Source organism: Carassius auratus, unplaced genomic scaffold (assembly GCF_003368295.1).
Source record: "Carassius auratus strain Wakin unplaced genomic scaffold, ASM336829v1 scaf_tig00036059, whole genome shotgun sequence".
NCBI lineage: Eukaryota > Metazoa > Chordata > Actinopteri > Cypriniformes > Cyprinidae > Carassius > Carassius auratus.
The window spans coordinates 180,203-198,025 of record NW_020526282.1 but is presented as its reverse complement, the minus strand read 5'-3'; the positions used below and the strand labels follow the sequence as shown (position 1 = coordinate 198,025).

At 35.1% G+C, this 17,823-nt stretch overlaps 1 pseudogene; it reads right to left on the bottom strand.

Annotated features, from left to right (window-relative positions):
• Positions 1-8,038: 8,038 nt before the first annotated feature.
• Positions 8,039-16,575, bottom strand: LOC113082408 (protein NLRC3-like; annotated as a pseudogene).
• Between the last annotated feature and the right edge of the window lie 1,248 nt (positions 16,576-17,823).

Genomic DNA, 17,823 nt, shown 5'->3' with positions numbered 1-17,823 from the left:
CAATGAAATATCAGTGATGAGTATATCAGTTTATAGAAACTGCTATTAAACTATAGTGGGGGAGGATTTCACCTTGATTTTACTTCTTCACGAATGCAGTAGACTGATATTTGGGGCTAATAGTTGATTTATGTTAGTGTTTGAGCAGCTTTCTACATGCATGTCGTTGTTATTATTATTATTATAATTATTAATCACAATGTGGTGCTGGATGTTGGTTGAATAGACACTAGTTAACAGAAGATAATGGTGAAGGGTTGTGTTATATTAGGACAGGTTTGTTTGCTGATGGATAAATATAGGTAACCGATGGACCATTTTTTTTTTTTTTTTTTTTGTGGTAATTTACTGTGTGTGTGTTGAGTAGAGATCTGGTACAGTTCTTGTGAGATATTTTGGGGAGGTGCTAATTTTTAGAGATTGAATTTGACATGGAATCAGTCTTTCTACATCTAATCTTTAATATTTTAGGATGCAGGAGTTTACTTATATATTTCTTGTGTGATAAATGGGAAAACGGGTTATTGGGGGGAAAATGTAATGCATTTCAGCTTGTTATTCTCAAAAACTGACAAAAATAAACTGTAATGCATCAACAACAATGTTGGAGAACTAATTTATTTCTTGTTTAATAAATGTTTGTTTTATTTAATTTTTTAACTAATTAATCTGTTTTGATACACTAATTAGAAAGTTTCTGAAGACTAATAAAACCAGCTGGACAGATTTGAACCAAAATCAAAATAAGAGTGAGAACCAAAATGTGCTGAATATATTTTATTTGTTTTTAATGCACATAGCTGTCATCTTTTTACAATATTGCAGCATTTTGATCATATATGAAAATATCAATTGCTCAAAATAGTCAGTTTACACACAAAACAGTCTCAGTAAGTTAATACAGTAGTCAACATTTGAAGTGGATCAAAAAAGTTCATCACAGTTGTCCTAAGACAAAAACAAATGGATTAAATTGTACTCAAGGTGTGGGTAATAACTTTTACAGTTCTGTGTTTTTGCAGGGTTTTGCTCTTTGTGACAAATAGCTTGATGTTAGGTAAATAAAGTATATGAATGAAAGCTGGAGGGTGATTTGTTAATTGTCATTTCAAGGCTATATTGAGATTATTAATAATACTACTACTACTAATAATAAAATCTTTGAATCTGTCTGGATCAATTTGAATATACCTTAATAACCTTTTTATTATTTTACATCTACAATGCTTTGTTATTCTTTCACTGATCAGGTCAATGTTTTACTCTTTTAATTTGTGTTGTTGTGCTGGCAGTTACCCAGAAGGTCTTAACTTCTGTCTGTGTATTGATAGTTGTGTCGATAAAGCATGTCCTGTTTAAGATATTGATGTGTGACATTATCATTTATTGAATGATATGTATAGATATGATGATATAATAAGATGTATGGATTGATTTGGGAACAGTATTTTTACAGGTTTATTTGATGAGGTCATTTCCAGATCCTTTCCCAGCACATTGACAGAGGTCTGCAGCTCCTCCTGCAGGAAACATGACAAAACTACACCTTCTGAAGAATCTGTGAAGTGAGAATGAGAACAGCGGCTCACATGAACAAACTCACTGATAGTATTCTATCATTTTCTCCTTCACTTTGTCCTGTATTCTCCAGTGGTTGATATTGTTCTTCACATTAACCTTGCTATGACTGTAGTGGATATGTTGTTCACAACACCTTCTAAAACACCCACTCACCCATCTCAGAGGAACGAAAGTAAAAAACTCCCTTCCCTAGAAACCAGATGACTGATCTGCATCTTATCCCCACCCAGGAGTCATACTTGGTCTCAGTTCACTACACTGTTCTGTCTTTAGAAATAAATCAAACGCTAGATAGATAGACAGATTTTTCTAGATAAGTACCAACAGAAATCCTTCTTAGAGTACAGCACTGTGTTGAATTCAGCATTTGTGTGAGTAAAATGGTGGAAGTGAACTTATGTGTCCAGTACGTGGTAATGTGTTGTTCTTTTCTAATTGGAAAATATGAATGAGCAAAAATATATAATGTAGTTGCTTGTGAAGTTGTCATAAACAGGGCCGGGTGCAGGTTGTACCAGTGGGACCTGTTTGAAGTTGTTTAATTTGTGTGTTTGTTATATTTATTTACTTGTGCTATTTACACAATGTTTACGTTTTTTCAAGTGTTTAGGTGTCCAGGTACAGAAACTGAATAATTAAATGTAAGATAGCACTGCATAGTCTATACTGTACACATTATATATACAGTCAAAACAAAATTTAATCAGACATCTTCAACATTTCTCACATTATCACAGTTTATTTACTATAGTTTAGAAAATGGTAATAAAATATGACGAACTCAGAGTTAAACTGTGTCAGAACAAATTAATCTTGATAATGTCAGATAACTTTGATAGAAAGGTATGTAATGGACAAGTCAACCAAAAATGACAAAATTAATACTTTGTCGATCAATTACTAAGCAATGTTTAGTACAGTCTGGTGTAAAAAGGTCACATTAGCAATTAAAGAACAAAACACTAGAGCCAAACATGCTCAGGTCAAAGTCTCTGAATAGTCTATGGCCCCAATTTTATTTTATTTATTTATTCAATTTTACTAGTAGTCCACTGTATGAAGAACTTTTGGGTATAGTATGTCACAGTTTACTTAATTTTGCTATATTACATAAATGAACTATAGTGCGGATATCTAGAAGTCTCCCATCAGAAATTAAAAAAACCCAGCTAAATTTTGGAAAATTATAAATTCAATGAAAACAGTGCAAAACTCTTCATTTTCTGCACTTCCTAAATTTGTAAATGTTAATAATGTACAAGTTGATGATAAAAAAGATATAGTTGATTTATTTAACAATCACTTTGCCTCTGCCGGATCCCTTTTCAAGCCAGAGCTAGGACATCTTTCATCTCCAGTTTTGCCTAACGCTAATGTTTGGGACTCAAACCTCTTTAATTTTGAACCAATTTCAAGAGCGAAGGTGTTTTCTCGTGTTACAAAACATAAATTGTAAAAAGTCAGCTGGTCCAGATGGGATTGACCCTTTCCTCCTGAAACTTGTGGCTAATATTATTGTTGAACCAATAACTTATATTTTTAATTTATCTTTGGAACAAAACATTATACCCCAGTCTTGGAAGACAGCGCATGTAAGACCACTTTTTAAAAATGGGGATCCAACTATTATGGACAATTATTGTCCTATTTCAAAACTCTCAGTTTTAGCTAAAATTTTTGAGTTGTTGGTTAGTGATCAGTTGACTTCTTAATAGTAAATAATATTCTTATTCCTTTTCAATCAGGTTTTAGGAAAGGGTATAGCACCATCACAGCAGCCAAAAAGGTAGTTGATGATATTGTTAGTGCTATTGACTGTAAAGAATCTTGTGCAGCATTATTTATTGATCTTTCAAAAGCTTTTGATACGGTTGATCATGCTATTTTGTTAAAACGTCTGTCTAAAATCGGGATGTCTGATAATGCTATTGAATGGTTTAAAAACTATCTGTCTAGTAGATATCAGTGTGTCACTTGTGAAGGCATTATATCAGGGGAGGCAAAATTAATGGTCGGAGTCCCTCAAGGTTTCATATTAGGGCCTTTGTTGTTTACAATCTACATAAATGATATTTGTACAAATGTAGATGTAGCTGCACATCTCTATGTGGACGATACTATTATATACAGTACTGCTAGATCTCCGTATGAGGAATTAAATAAATTGCAGGATGCTTTTACAGTTACTATACAGGATACTATACTCAAGGACCCGGAATGACATGTCTGCAATTTCATTCTCAGTCTAAGTATCTCAAATTCAAGTAATTTGTAATTTGTTTAGTTTACATTGTGTACGTTAGACATAAAAATGCTTTAAGAAGCAAATTTTCAGACATTTGACAATACACAAAGATGACAATACAGACATATTTAGAAATTCAAATGTTCTGGAAGATCACTGACAGTATGAAAGTGTTCACTCATACAGTGATACAAGAGTACAAGTGAAGTGAATGTAGTGATGTGTCTTCAATCTTTTTCTTAACAGCATAAAAGCATCTGTCAGTTTACTGCCAAATAGTTTGCTACAGAATTTCTTGAAATTGTTTAAATTATGTTTTTATTACAGTTTATTTTTATTTATTTTTTTTTTATCCTGTGAAGCTGCTATTAAAATAAAGGAACCTGACAATGTTGCACAAAGTATATCATATTTATGTTGACTTGAGAAAGCAACCATTCTGATATTCTATTTAAGATTATTATTATTATTTTGAGTCTAACATTTTTAAATGTATTTCTTCCTACAGTTTTCAAGGTATAATATCCTAAATAATCTCAGATCTCCAAACCAGTCTGACTTCAGCCTAGAATTCACTACATGATTTTTACCCCAGTTTTCTATCGATTTTCTCTCTGGAGAAGTCAACGATAGTTGCCAAAAGTCAGATCCAGTCTGTAGATCTGAGTTGACAGATTTAATAGAAAACTGTGTAGTTTGTGATGGTCACAGACTAAATTTTTTTTTAGCTTCAGACTTTAATTCCATCCAGTTGGAGGAGATCAAACATGTTTGATATTTAAAGATTTTAGAACACATATTTATTTAATCTGCCAAGCGTCTCCTAGCAAAAACCTAGGAAAAACTGGCCATCACACAAAACTGAGGGTCACACACTACCAGACTTTAAAATCTCTTCAGATTTTGTCCTGTGGGGTATCCCAGCCTTTATTGTGCTATATCATTTCTAACTGATTAAACTTACATTCAAAACCAAAGACTATACACTGTAAAAAATTTCTTGTTGTTTTTACAAAAACTTTTTGGCAGCTGTGGTTGCCAGAATAATTTTGTAAAAATACAGAAAACTGTAAACACATTTACGTCAAAAACTGTTAATTTTACAATATAAAGCTGTAATTTACAAACAAGAAAATGTGAATATAAACCAGTAAATTCAACAACACACAAAATTAAATCTGTTTTGTACCTTGAAAATACTGACAACCACCATAATAATAAAGATGGTACTGTATAAGAGAAAGCCACATGAAGTATCAAAGCTCATCACAAGTAGCTTCACCACAAGCAGTAGTATATATTAACATATAGAAGGTGCACATTTATGGAAACACAAAACACCATCATGGTAACACACGTGATACTTAAATAATGCAAAAAACTTTCATTAAGCAACAGAAGATGTAACATAAAGCTCAAATGTACATAACTGATAACAAGAACTATTTAAAAACATGATTATTTAAACAAAATACTTTCAAACGTGGAGTGTCACACAGGGAATTCTGGGAATATCAGTTTACAGTTTTAGACTGTAAATTATACATTGATTTGTTCTTTTTTTACTTCTAAAAGCTGTATAATTAACAGAATTTTACTGTAAATTTACATTAAATGCTTTGTTAGATCTTTTACAGTTTTTCCCTGTATATAGTACGGGAACTTACTGTTAACCTATTATCAGTTTTTTTCCGTAGCGTTTTTACAAAATTTTACAGTTAAAATTACACTTATTTTTTGCAGTGTAGATATACAAAGACCATTCACATATCACTTATTAATGGGGGAAACTGCAAAGCGCAATATCACAGATTATTTCCCACCTTCTAAAGAAAACACTTTCTCGCTGTTATTTTCGGATGCTTTATTGCTTATGAGTTATTGTCTATTAATAAAGCAAAGCCATTACAAATGGTGATGCGTTAAAACTTTATTAAATGAAGAGTCTCTGAGTAATTCATATACATATAGGTATAACATATTCTTCTGTAACTGAATATTAGGATTTACCACGACTAACAAATACAACAAAACAAAAGACTCATGTGTATGATTGGTCTAGCCTGGTCTAGTCTAGCTTTTTATTGTTATTTGAGCATAAGGAACAACCTTTATGGGGCAGTTCATTTCAGATTTTGTTGCTGATATATGTAATTTAATTCCGAGCTCAGCAACCATTTTTTTGAGATTTGCCCCATTTATTGATTATTTATGCTGTTTGTGGGGTTGTTTAATCAGATCTTGAGAGATTTCATGTATTTTATTTCAGTTGATTTCATCTAAGTCTGTGTCTGAAGTCAATTGTAGTAGTTCTTGTGTTTCTCTTTTCTTCAGTGATTCTGTTTGTTAACAGCAGCTGTTCACCACTAATTCTCAATTATCACTCAGTTAATTACTTAATTGCAATGTATATGTTCTTTCAGTGAACTCAACAATATTAAGTTCAGAGTACTCATAACTGTTAGTTTTAAAACTTAAATGGTTTAAGGCAATCGGTTTCCTCAAACGTTTTGAGTTAACATAATTAGTCAGGTTTTAAGAATATCTGTTTACTCAAATCTGATCTGATTAAACAACTCCACAAACAGCATCACCAGCTCCACTTATTAATAACCAGACTGACTTTATTTCTGTCAGACGTCTACAGAAGATCTAATTGAGAATGAACTAAGGTTTAGATGTTGATTTATTGTTTCATTTGAAGTAACCATGTTAGAGATCAGTGTTTGCTTTAGTTGGGCTCTTGACCCTTGATTTCTGTCTTAGTTTTTATTCTCAGGTTTTTATAATGATTTGTTTCTGAATAATTCTAATAGAAAATGCACAGATTTAACCATGTTCAATGCCCCCATGTGTGGCCAATTTTTACTTTAGTTGGTGTCTTTCTCTTTGTTACTGATCTAAGTAATTTGATTTTTAAAATAACTGCAAATCTTGAATTAGCACATTTGTCTCTTTATGATTCTAACTCATGATAAACAAATGCACATAATGAAGTAGTCTCTTTCTTGTTATTATTGCTGAAGTGCTGAAGCTGAAGTAAAAAAAAAAGTATTGCTAAACAAATGCCTCTATAATGCTTTAATACTAAAAGAAGGACAAACAAACAAAACAAAAAAATAACTAGTTATCTCAGGCTAGTTTTTACTAATGTGGTCCTCAAGATAAGGGAAAATGATTCAGCAGTACAATGAAAATATCTACCCTATCCTATCCAAATGAAAGTATTCCTATCATTTTAAATGTTCAGAATGTGTCTATGACAAAGTGTTCTAAAAATATGGCTTTTTATGAAAAAGCGTCCCCATGGCTCAGTTTGCCCCAGGTTTGGGGTAAGTTGACACAAGTCAAATCAGTGGGTAAGATGCACCATCTGGGTGTAAAATTACCATCCGACTGAAACTGATTCAATCTCATGTGAAATAAATAATCATTTAAAAAATAATAATAATAATTTTCCTTTTACAAACAGTCATATTTCTTTCTGAAAGTTAACTTTAACAACATAAAACTTCACTTTGCCCCATAGCTGCAATTTTGGATAAAAACTAAACAAAAAATAGAAATAAAATAGCTACGGCACCATACCAGTTCAATTTAATATCTTTTTTTTTTTTTTTATGTTGCTAAATCACTTATTTTTAGACCTGGATACATTTATTTTAATGCAACAACCATTACATATGCAAACATTTTATTTTGACAAGCCAAAAACAGTTTTTAAAGTAAATGGGTGCTTTCCATTTCCCTCATGTTTTTCTCCTTATCACAGTCTTGCAGAAATGATGGGTGTTTCCAAATACATCATCACATGACAGTAAAAGTGTACAGCTGCCAAGATACAGGGGGTGGGTCAGCTTACCCCACTCTCCATAACCTCCAATGATGATGAATAAGAAGCAGGCTCAGAGACAAATACTATCCACTTTAAAACCATTAAAAAATGTTTTTTTCTTTTTTGTTTTTTTCTGTAGTTTGTTTTGAGACATATTCCATTGGTTTTAAAAATTAAGCCACCAATAGAAGGTGGAGTGGAGACCAACAGGAACCAATCCAGTTTCCATTAAAACCAATACAAGTCCTATTATTAACAGTAAAACCATTACAAATTTTGTAATGGTGTCTATTTTTTTTTTTTTGTTTATGTCAGCATGAATCTCGTAACACTGAATCTGACCTATAAGCACATAACATGACAGACAGTGAACGTGATTCATCATGTACAAAGATTTATTGAGGAAAACCAGTAACTCAGTGTCACACTGTGCAGATGTTGCATTAAAGAGACATTTTCACCTGATCTGATGCTTACATCATGTAGGTTCAGAAATATGAATACTGCTTGCTATTTATTTTGACCTTAATAAAAGCACATTTTAAGGTTACATGAAAAAAAAATCAAAACAGGAAAAGAAAACTACAGTATAAAGTTTAAACATGCCAAAGGTAGCAACAAAACAAAAAATACTTATGTCATTCTGTGCTTTTAATCATCACGAAAAAGGGAAACAAATTTCACCTTCCTAGAGAAAAATATGGATCTCTCTTTGCACAAGTCATAAGATGCATGCTCACACACCCACACACACACACACACAAACTAACACTCTAATTTCAAACATGGTGTTGTATAATACTTAAATCCATATACTGCAACTATGGAAAATACGATTTGCTCATGTTTAGCTGTACACCAGCAAAAGGTAAAGGCAAAAAGCAACACTGAAATCATCAAAAGTTTCTAATATTTGTAAGTTATGTACAAAATAGGAAAAATCAGTTTCTTACTGCTTGAAAATATAGACCATTTGTTTGTGACATCTCAGTTGTTGTTTTTTTTACAGGCAGACACAATGAGGATTTAAACACCCTGAATCCAGCATAGAGGGGTTCAGTGAATGTGGTGTTGAATGTGTGTAAGTGTGTGAGTGTGTGTGTGTCAGAGACGCTGAAAGTATGACAGAGTGCCAGCCGACACATCAACATACACTCCTACTCTATTAGAGGATGAAGGGGCTGGTATATCGGTTTTCTTATTATCATGCCAGGCAGAATATCTGTTTTCAGTGCAGTACAGACTCCAGGATTTGTTATTGTACCCAAACCAAGATTGACTTCCTCCTTTCCTGTTGATTCCTTTATATGTCACTGCTATATAAGCCCATCCGCTCCATTCAACCTCCCAGTAACAGCGTCCAGTCAAACTCTCTCGACTCAGAACCTGCTCATGGTGCTCAAATCTGTCTGGATGATCAGGATACTGCTGATGATCTTGGACGTGTTTTGCCTTTCTGTTCCCTTCAGACAGGATCAGTTGAGTGTGTGCTGTGTTTGGATCCAGTGTGAGATCACAGGCATCTGAACACAAGAAGAGACATCACAAGTACATTAAGGACAGTCTCAAACTCTGAGTGTGTGTGTGTGTTCTGGCATATATGACTGATATAATGACAAATCTGATAACACAGATATTTCAATGTAAACATGGTTTATGAGGACACTCTCTGTAAACCAAATGGGTTTAAACATAATAAACAGCCTTTATTTAAAAATCTAAAAATACAGAACATTTTGTACTGAGGTGTAGGCGGAGGGTAAGAGGATAGAAAATACAGTTTGTACAGTATAAAAACCATTACACAGACGGAGAGTCCCTATAAGCCACATGTAAGAGAGAAAAAAGACCTACATTTTCTCAGTCCCGGGGTTATTCTCAAAGGCTCTCCATGGTCAAAACTAAACAGAGACAAATATAAGCCCACTGATGAATAATGTTTGATGATTTGAAGTTTGCAAGTATGTGCAAAAAAATCTGAGAGCATTTTAAATTCAGTGAATACAGATTTTTTGTTTTGTTTTGTTTTTTAACAAAGCATTCAAACAGAGAAAACAGGAGGCAAATTCAGGTTTCTGCCAAAAAAGTGACGGTCAAGCAAAATGACAGATTTCATGAAGAAACAGAAAAAAGCATATTAAATCCAGAACTTTGGCAATATCTTCAAAATGCTGGAAAAACTACTAAGAATTTTCGCCTTGTGATAGTTAAGCTTTGTTTGCAGATTGCATGAAAATAAAAGTCGTACTTGTTGCAATATTCTCAGCAACTCCTCTCATAAAACAGCGTTTATTTTGTAAATTTTAATATCCAAACATAGCTCATTTCAAAATAAACTTTTACTGGTTAACACATTGAAGGTTAGTGAACAGACTGTCAATTAAAAAAGTAATCCGGTGTTTCTGTACTGAATTGAGCTTATTAAAGCCTCTCCTCAATTGAAGCCAAAAAAGCTGACCTGTTTTCACTCCCAAGACAATAATGATAACAAAACCCATGCCCAAAATATCATGCCATTATGACAAATTATGCTGAAATTGCTATGCACGTTTTAAGTTAGTGTTTAAAAAGGAAAAAGAAAGTGTGATTACTATAAATGCAGAAAGTTTTGCAACTTTGTGGAAAATACATGTTAGATCTTGTAGCCTAGAGTGAAGTCATTATGTACATTACATTTGTGCCAAATCGTTGTCAGTTTAATTGAATGGAAAACAATGTAAATGACAATATATGAAATTTGAACAGACTCTGAAGTCATAGTTTGGTGCTGCTGTTGCTGTGTGGTACCAGTATACGTATATTCACTGAAAACATTATGCTTGTATTTAACAATGCAACACCTCTGGTCCAATGTGTGAGCCACTTTACACTATGTTTTGCCGATTCTGGAGGCTGTACCTAAAGGAAAGGATCTGATAATGATGGCATGAAAAGAGACAGCACATGATTTATTAATAACTGGCCAAATTAGGTATTGAGTTGACGATGTTAACTGCCATGGTTCATTTCACCCGCATTTGGCAGGTTAGTGGGCATTAATTTCAAACCCTGAATTTGATCAGTATTAGTCATCTTGAGTAAAACCCACTCTCTACTCCACATACTTGAGAATCTGCAGTGAGGAGTTTGGATCCTCTAGTTTGTGTTTGAGCAGCTGGACTCCTGATGGTCCTGGGTGATTGTAGCTCAGATCCAGCTCTCCCAGATGTGAGGGGTTTGAACTCAGAGCTGAAGACAAATAACCACAGCCTTCCTCTGTCACCATACAGCCAGACAACCTATAGACACACATCAATAGGGAACAGGGGATGACTTTAATGTTAGTATGGAACCTTAATCTGTAAATATCATGACTCCTCATGTAAATGACTTAACGTGAGACTCGAACCTCAGTATCTCCAGCTGACAGTTTGGACTCTTCAATCCATCAGAGAGCAGCTTCACTCCTGAATCCTGTAGGTCATTGTTACTCAGATCCAGCTCTCTCATGACAGAGTTTGAGAATTGAAGTGCTGATGATACAATTTCACAATCCTGAGCAGTCACGTTACAGCCAGCAATACTGAAAGACACAAAAAACAATGTCTTAAATTAATTCTGTAATTGCTATTTAAATAATATCAGTGTCTTCTACTAGAAAGTTTAAAAAGAACAGAATAAACTCAAGGTGTACAGCATCAACTAGTATAACAACAGAAACTATAATTCCATTGAGGAAAGACAATTTACTGTAAGACTTGATTCAACACTCACAGGGCTTTTCTGCAGTTGATCACAGCTGGTATCAGTCTTCTTCTGCCCTCATCTGATGTGTTGTATTTCTTGAAGTTCAGCTCATCCAGCGGCTCCTCTGACATCTGAAGCATGTAGGAGATTGTTGAGCAGTGAGCAGGAGAGAGTTTCTTCTCTGAGTGTTTGTCTGATTTCACAAACTCCTGAATCTCTCTGGACAGAGTCTGATCTTTCACTTCCAGCAGACAGAGGAACAGATTGATGGATCTTTCAGTGGAGAGTTCATGTCCATCTTTAATCTTCTCTTTAATGTACTGTGTGGTTCTCCTGATGCTCTCTGAGCTGTTCTCTGTGTGTGTCAGTAGATCCTGTAAGAGTCTCTGATTTGACTCCAGTGAAATGCCCAGCAGGAACCGCAGGAACAGATCCAGATGTCCATTCTCACTCTCTAGAGCTTTATCTACTGCACATTTAAGCACATTTTGTAATGAAGCAAAATTCCTCAATCCTTCCATAGTTGTACTCACATAATAGTAAAACACATGGAAAGCAGCGAGAAACTCCTGAACGCTCAGATGTATGAAGCTGTAGACTTTACTCTGATGAATCACAGATTCCTGCTTAAAGATCTCAGTGCAAATCCCAGAATACACTGAGGCATCAGTGACGTCTATGCCGCTCTCAATCAGGTCCTCCTCATAGAACATCACATTGCCCTTCATCAGCTGTTTGAAAGCCACTTCAGCAAGTTTCACAATCACTTCTCTGTTGGACTGCAGGAGTTTCTCTGGATCTATCTCTTCATACTTCTGCTTCCTCATGTTGATCTGAATCCGCAGGAAGTGGATGTACATTTCAGTCAGAGTTTGAGGGATTTCTGCACTCAGATCTTCTTCCAGGAGCTTCTGAAGCACAGTGGATGAGATCCAGCAGAAGACGGGGATGTGGCACATGATGTGGAGGCTTCTTGCTCTTCTGATTTGTGAGATGATTCTGCTGGCTTGATGCTCATCACTGATTCTCTTCCTGAAATATTCCTCCTTCTGAGGCTCAGTGAATCCTTGAATTTCTGTCAGACGGTGGATGTATTCGGAGGGGATCTGATTGGCTGCTGCTGGTCTGGAGGTGATCCAGATGAGAGCAGAGGGAAGCAGCTCTCCTTTCATGAGCTTTGACATCAACACAGCCACTGATGAAGTCTCAGTCACATCACAAACTTTCTCAGCATCTGAAAACATCAGTGTGATTCTGCTTTCATCCAGACCATCAAAGATGAACACAACTTTACACTCCTCATACATCTGTGAGTCCAGATCTTGAAGTTCAGGATGAAAGTCCAGCAGAAGTCTGTGAAGACTGTACTGATGATCTCGGATCAAGTTCAGCTCTCGAAATGGAAGCACAAACATGAAATCTACATCCTGATTGGCTTTTCCCTCAGCCCAGTCCAGGATGAACTTCTGCACAGAGATGGTTTTTCCAATTCCAGCGATGCCTTTAGTAAGAACAGTCTTGATCTGATCTTTCTCCTCAAATCCTGCTTCAGCTGAGGTTTTAAAGATGTCATTGCAGTAGATTGCAGTGTCTTGTGAGTGTTGTGTTCTGGATGTTTTCTCCATCTGTAAAACCTCATGTTCTTCATTCACTCCTTCTCTCTCTCCCTCTATGATATAGAGCTGTGTGTAGATCCTGTTCAAGGGGGTTTCATTCTCCTGGAGTTTCATTCCCTCAAATAATCTCTCATACTTGATCTTCATGCTGGTTTTGTGTTGGTCTTTGACTCTCTGCAGGTCTACAGTTTCAAGTGTGTGTTTCTGTAGGTGTGCTTCAGTTCTTTCCTGCCTGTAGTGAGATCCCGAAAAAAGAAAAGTCAATTATTGTCATTGCAAAAAGTCATTGGAGTCTTTGAAGACCACAAGACATATATCAATCATTTTAATAAGTATAGCAGTTAGGGGGAGTAATGCAAGAACAACATCTCGATACTAACCAAGTATAAGAGGTCACTGTTTCATCACAGAAACTTAGGGGTTGCAACAAGGATCTGTTACTCTTCACAGATACACCACTGGGTTCTGGAGACACTGATCTCTGTCGCTTCCTCCTGCTGATACTTACAAAAGACAAAAAAAAATCATTTTGCACATTCTTATTACACATACTTTCCACTGTCGCCTTTTAGCTTGCTTGTTTAGGGACACTTGATATTTGGCAATACTATTCACTTAACTGCACAGACACTGATGGATGAGAATTAAACTGAGTTGAGCTGGATGATGACATCACTGTTTTCTCCAGAAATGCTTTATATATTGGCTGAACAGAACTTAACTAACTTAACTAACAGTGAAGTTATTTTACCTGAATAATGACTGATTACTTTTGCATTTTTAGAGCTGCTGTAAAGTAGAATTTTATTTTGTTTGCATCATTAAATAACTAATTTCTTGTCTATATCTGCAAAGCTGCTTCAAACAAACTATCTGTATTGTATACAACAATATTACAATTATATATTTGTTAGAATTACATTTTTCCCCCAAAACAATTTACAAATAAGGAGTACAAAATAATAATAATAATAATTGATATGAGAAATTATGTAATATAAAGATCAAGATTATTCAGAAAAGTACAGACAAGAATAGAGATGCATATAAGAAAAAAATACAGAGAAAACATAAAAGCATCTGACAAATGCACATGTGGCAAGTAAATTACCTGGGGTCAGAGGTCACTGTTCCACCACTTAATTCTGGGGGTTGCATCAGGGATCTGCTGCTCTTCATAGACACAATACTGGGTTTTATAGACTCTGGTCTCTGTTTTGTCCTCCTGGTGACACTGACAAAAGTTTAATTAATTGACAAACAAAAACAAATTTTAGATCTATATGCTGTTTATCAATCCCCATGTCTCAAGTTCTGGCAGTAACTAGCTCTTGTCCATAATCTGAATGAAACCTTGATTTATGTTTAAAGAAAAGAGAAGTCATGGTTTATTTGGACATGATTAGATTTTGGATTCATGTCCGTAAATTAATTCATACTGCAGACTTGAACTGTAATGTTTATAATATTTCTCTATCAGTATAAGCGATGTATAGCAAATGTAGGCTACCACACTGCTGACTGGGTAACACAAAATATATTTCTTTATGTAATTATGCAGTAAAATGTTACATGCGATATGGAATTATTAGAAGAAACTGTACCATGCATTATCTTGTTTGGATGGACAATATAACAGCTTGGACAGTATAAATAACTTGTAAATCACCTGCCACAGATGAATTATAATAAGCTTTGTTATTTGCTACTTTTAATGAGACAGATAATATCCACTTTCAAATCTGTCAATTTTATCACGAAATACAAACTAAAAATGTTTAAATACTTTTTAAAGTGACATTCAATGTTACGTTTGCTGTACATAAACTCACAGTCAGCTGGGCAATAGTTGCGCCTGTTCATAGTTTTAGTTGTAAATATTTATTGTAAAGCTGGACGTAGCTAAGACCAGTGTACATTTTCTTCCTCTCAGTTGAGAAGAAAGTGTTCACAGAAGAACAGAAGTAGGCAGGATTGCATCCCAGCATGACAGAAAATGATTCAGGAAAATTATTTTGTGTCTCTCTGGTGGTAATATGAGATGCCGTTCACCACATAGACAGCACATAGTGTTGGCCCAGATCCGGCCCACATCTGGCCTGTGTGAAATCCATGTCGGCCAGATGTGGGCCAGGTGTGGGCCAGATTTGGGAAACTGTCTGGGAAACCAACCGCAGGCTTCTAGGATGCACTGCGAATAACTTTGAATAAAAGCATCTGACAAATGCTAAAACGGCTAATGTCTTACCTGGGCTCAGTGGTCCATGCTTCATCATCGGATGTAGTGGGGAGATTCTCCATCTGTTGATCACAGCTGAACTCAGGAGATGGAGAACTCATTTTAGAGGTTGTGTCCTTATCTCTTCTTCACAGAGACTAGTTTCCTACTATTTCTCAAAGACAATGCTGAGAGACTGCTTGACCTTTCACGATGCAAAAAGGATGAAGATAAAAATAAAACCAGACAAAAGAAAGTAAATAGACAAACACACTGAGAAAAAAGAAACACTGATCAGTAGCTTTGGATAACAAGTTTTATGCAGGATTATGAAGTGCTGATGTTTTTTTTTCTTCAGTAGAGCAGGAAAGATTTTTAACTTAAACCAAGCAGCTTTTTAGTTAAAACGGCAGCCGCTGAATTATTCATTCTAGCAAAAAATCTTCTTTACTGTAATGTTATTACTGAGGGAAATCACATATATCTTGGATGGCATGAGTGTGAGTAAATCTAAAACTATATTCTCTTTTGAAATAATGGTTATGCCTCTGAATTTGCTGATGGGATTCTGTAACTACAAATTACCTGAAAAGCATGCACACCAAATACGGTGAATTGTATAAAATTTCTATAATTCTATATTTAATTCCATATTTTAAAGCATGTGGAGAATAATGATGAATCGCTTTGTTTTCGTGCACTCAGTTTTTGCGAATCCTGTGCAAAATTGACATAAACGTTACGGGAAAACCCCCAAACGAAGAACAAGGACGAAATTTTGTTCAACTAGAACCATAAAATCCCAATTAATTCACTTTAGCAAATCCTTTCAGTAACGGTTTTTTTTTTTTTTTTTTTTTTTTTTTTTTGAGGAGGAAGAGGAGGAGGAGGAAGCGGAGTTGATAGAGTAGAACAGTTGCTCTGAACGCTTTAGAAAGCGTTGTAGCCTAAGGGAAGTGTATTGTCTGCAACAACTAGGATTCACAGTAAAATATTTATGGCTCTCGCACTCCTCTGTCTCCGTTCTTCCAACCTTCGTCCTCTTTAATAGTCAAAGTTGGTAATCAAAATATTTCAGCTACGCACTTCAGTTGTCTAACGTACGTGTCGAACTGTCATCATCACCAGTGTAAAGAACAGCAACACACAAACAGCAGCTCAGTAAAGGAGACATACAAGCTTAGGTTACATGGTAAATTCTTAATAAATAAATAACTTACCACAAAACAGGAGATTTAAAGAAGTGACCGCTTTAAAACCTTGAAATTGCGTGTCCTCGTTTCACCCTCCTTTACTTTCGTTTCTAGTTAGTCACGTGTTCCTTCGCAGTAGATCTAAACACTCTCGCGCTCCTCTAGTGGCGCAGAGCATCATCGCACTCAAGTGAGATCACTCTAGAGCAGCTGTGATGTAGATGACCGCCCTACTGAACAAAAAACCCTTTAAACCATCACAGAAAATGTAATTGCTTTCCACTACAAATACCATTCATTTTTAACCATTAAAACAATCATTTAAAAAAAAAAATTGTTCGGTGTGTTTTGGGACATATTCCTTTAGGATTTATTGTTTTTAACAATTAAGCCACACATAGAAGATGAGAACCACAGGAACCAATACAGTTTCCATTAAAACCAATACAAGTCCAATTATAAACAGTAAAACCATTACACATTTTGTAATGGTTTCTATTGTTTTTTTTTGTTTGTTTTTTTTCAGTAGGGAGAGCACACAGTCTGAATGAAAATTAAACTCAACTCAAAAACTAAAGATCTAGAAACTGTTATGTCATCTGATGAAGGAATAACCTTTTATTGACATTCACCACACCATTGCGCTACAAACACCACCAAAAACATGACATATAGTATTTAACATGTGTAAAGGATAATCCATGGTTACCTGTGAATTAAACGATTGTATTGCATGACATGGAGGCAAAGATGAGAAACCAGAACTTATAATGGTGAAGACAGATGGTGTGACATCGATCACAACTGTGAAAAGATACATTTTACTGGTACAACTTAATGTAGTCTGGTAGAATGAATCAATTTATTTTGATTTGAATAAAAACACATTTTAGTTTACCTGACAAAAATGTTTTTACAAAACCCAAACACAGGAAAAAAGAAACACACACACATATGTATAGACACTTTCATAAGGCGCAGGCTCCTGGCCCTATCTTCCAGTCTGTGTTTGTTTATTAGACAGGCTGTGGCGCTGTCTACAAAAACTGAAGTTGGACTTAGGTGGTTGTGCTGTCAGATGTGTTTGCCCATACTCTTTTTTATTTGTGGCGCTCACAGTATCAGTGATTTTCCAAAAGGCTTCGTTGATTAAACATGAGCACGTACTGCATGTTTAAAAATCAAAATGAGGCGCGGGTGATTTTATATCACTGCATTTCTGAAAGAAAGAAATTTTTTATTTAATTTTCATTTCCTCTTTCATGTTATATGCCTGATAAAGCAGCGTTTGTGAGCTCAGCACTGTTTTGTGTATAGCAGTTACTGTTTCACCGGCTTTAAAGTACTTCCTGCTGGCAGAGAATGAATTTGCATGTACAGTAAATCAGATTTATACAGCAAACATATTT